The 2887-nt window shown below is 59.5% G+C and overlaps 1 pseudogene; it reads right to left on the bottom strand.

Moving 5' to 3' along the window:
- Nucleotides 1-960: 960 nt before the first annotated feature.
- Nucleotides 961-2509, bottom strand: LOC143163877 (inositol 1,4,5-trisphosphate receptor-interacting protein-like 1; annotated as a pseudogene).
- Nucleotides 2510-2887: the final 378 nt, after the last annotated feature.

Raw genomic sequence — 2887 nt, 5'->3', positions numbered from 1 at the left:
CTCAACCCACGAGTTTTTGTCACCTGTGCTCTTCCAATTCTCTCCCCCACCCCACCGGGGGTGGGGGAGGAGTGAGCGAGCGGCCGCGTGGTGTTCAGTTGCCGATTGAGGTTAAACCACGACAAGCGGCTAATAATCTGAGGGCCGTACAAGGCTCGGAAGTTTCCTGGTAACGTCTTCAACCCGAGCCCCAGGGAGGCAGAAGGCTTCCCGAAAAGGCACGTCTGCTCAGCAGACCGGGGGAGTAGTGAATGAATTCTTCGTTTTGCTTTGCCGGGGCGTGGAGCTTTTGCTTTACCTACTACACTGTCCTCTCTCAAGCCACAAGTTTTCCCACTTTTCCCCTTCAGCTTCTCTCCACCATCCCACTGGCGGAAGGTGATTGAGCAGCTGTGTGATGCCAAGCTGCCTACTGGGATTAACCCACACCACCTGGGAAGCCAAAGCCCGTGAATCATTGAAACCAGAGCCCACTGCATCAGCGCTTCTGCAAAATGCTCCCCAACTCTGTGGCAGCTGAGCTCTCAGCACCCTGTGCCCACGTTCCCCAGCAACGTGATGCACAGACACTCACAGACGCAGCGTCTGCGTGTTAAACAAGTGATTTATTGACATCTCTGCACATGGTACAGCTCCCAGAGAGAGTGGGCTCTCTCAAAGAGGCGGGGGCAGTCGCTGTCCAGGTGGTGACGGGAGTCTCTGTTGCAAGGCTCCTTGCAATGGCCCCTTCAGCTGCATTGGGTCTGACTCCCCAGGGTGTGCTTTTGCTGTGGAGGAGAGGTGGGGCAGCAATTCCCTCTGCCGAATGAGCAGCGTGTTCTCCATGTCCAGCGTGGCCGGCCTGGCAGCACCAGCTTCCCGGGGAGCGTCTTCAGGCCTGGCCATGTGCCTGAAGAACGGCACCTCTGCCATAGCACAGCTCTCTGGCCACGTCCTGCTGCTGGTAACACTTGCCTCTGCCTACTCGATGCTCAGGAAGGTGTCTGAGTCATCTTGCCGCACCCCAAATATTATCTCAATCAGGAGGGTACTACTATCGGAAGCGTTCATCAGCCGGAGCTTGCAGGAGCGCCTGGAGGGCAGCACTATTAGACGGCAGTGTCTCGACCGAGTCAAAACCACCCAGGCTGCTTTGACCAATACCTGGAACCAGCGGGTGGTTTTCTCCAGGTCCAGGTAGGGGCCGGTGCAGAGGGTGCCTAGGAGGCTGGGACACTGATTTTTCCTCAGCTCCTCCTTGGGGCGGTGGACGAAGCACAGCATGTCCTCCACCAGCGGCTCCCTCGTGCAGGTGCACTCCAGCTCCACGCGGAGCCTGGAGTTCCTCACCGGCATCTCCCCTGTGGTGCCCAGCTCCAGGTGGAAGGCGTGCCCATGGCGGGGCTTCAGGGGCACGAGCAGGCGGTAGACAGCATCATCCTCAAAGGGACTCCAACCTTCAAAGGCGCTGACCACGCTGATGGCTGGCTTCAGTCGCGGCATGAAACTATTCCTGGAGAGTATTCGGCACATGCGGAGAAGCTCATCCACCAGCTCCTTCACCCTTGTGAACGATTCTGGCTGGTCCAGGAGACGCTTGGCCGAAATCCTGCCCACAACCAGTGCAACACCGGCCTTTTCTTCTTGCTCCTCCTTATCCGCCTTGTTTCTGGAACTGCCCGCCTTGCTGCTGCTGGCTGGCTGACAGCTCCTTTTCCTGAGCCACCGGCAGAGCCCAAAGAGCAGGACCAGGACTCCAGCAACGGCCCAGAATTGCCACTGCTGCAAGGCAGCAAAGAGCAGGGCTCCCCAGGCCACGCCACTCTGCTCCTGGGGCCTCTGCTCCTGGGGCCTCGGCTCCAGCTCCTGCAGCAGCTGACTCATCTCCTGGCTCAGCTGCACCGCACGCTGCTGCATGCGCTCGCGCGTGGCCTCATCCAGCTCATCACCGACCATCTGCGGGTGCTGGATCATGCTTTGCACAAGCAGGGTGAGGAATTTTGTGGCAGCCATGGCCTGCAGGAGGAGGGAGAGAAGGGGTTCAGTGGGGCTGAGAGGGAGGGAGCTGGCGGCGGGGGGAGAGGGGACGGGATCCGCAGGGAGCTGCGGGCAGGTAGGAGAGGGGACGAGGCAGCTGGGAGGCAGCAAGGCCTGCGACCAGCCCCGGCGGTGGCGGCACCGTTCCCTGCCCAAGGCGCTCCCACGAGCGGCTGGGCCCTCGATGCAGGCTGAGAACCCACCCCCTGGGGGCCCGTGTTTCTGCCCCTGCCCTCGTCCAGCCCGGCCTCCCGCCGCGTGCGCACTCACCACTGGCCCAGGCCGTACTGGGGCAGCGCTGCCTGCTGGTGCCCCTTAGAGCCGCCCCCACTGTGACTCGTCCCCTGTGCTGTCACAGGCGCCAGAGCGCATCACAGGCACGCCCGCCAGCCAGCCCTGGCCTTCGGCCCCACCCTGGCTCAGCGACTCACAGCTGCCCTGGTGTACTGGTTAAGACTGGGCTAGAGTTAATTTTCTTCACAGGAGCTTGCATGGTGCTATATTTTGGATTCATTCTCACTGAATCATAGAACCATAGAATCATTTAGGTTGGAAAAGACCCTTAAGATCACCGAGTCCAACCGTTAACCTAACACTGCCAAGTCCACCACAAAACCATGTCCCTAAGCACCACACCTACATGTCTTTTAAATACCTCCAGGGATGGGGACTCCACCACTTCCCTGGGCAGCCCGTTTCAATGCTTGACAACCCTTGCGGTGAAGAAATTTTTCCTCATGTCCAATCTAAACCTCCCCTGGCACAACTTGAGGCCATTTCCTCTCGTCCTATCGCTTGTTACTTGGGACAAGAGTCCGGCACCCACTTTTAGTTTCCCATGCTCTACCGACTGAGAAGGCTGGAGGTGCAC

Source organism: Aptenodytes patagonicus, chromosome 7 (genome assembly GCF_965638725.1).
Source record: "Aptenodytes patagonicus chromosome 7, bAptPat1.pri.cur, whole genome shotgun sequence".
Classification (NCBI taxonomy): domain Eukaryota; kingdom Metazoa; phylum Chordata; class Aves; order Sphenisciformes; family Spheniscidae; genus Aptenodytes; species Aptenodytes patagonicus.
This window is presented reverse-complemented; position numbering and strand designations above follow the sequence as displayed.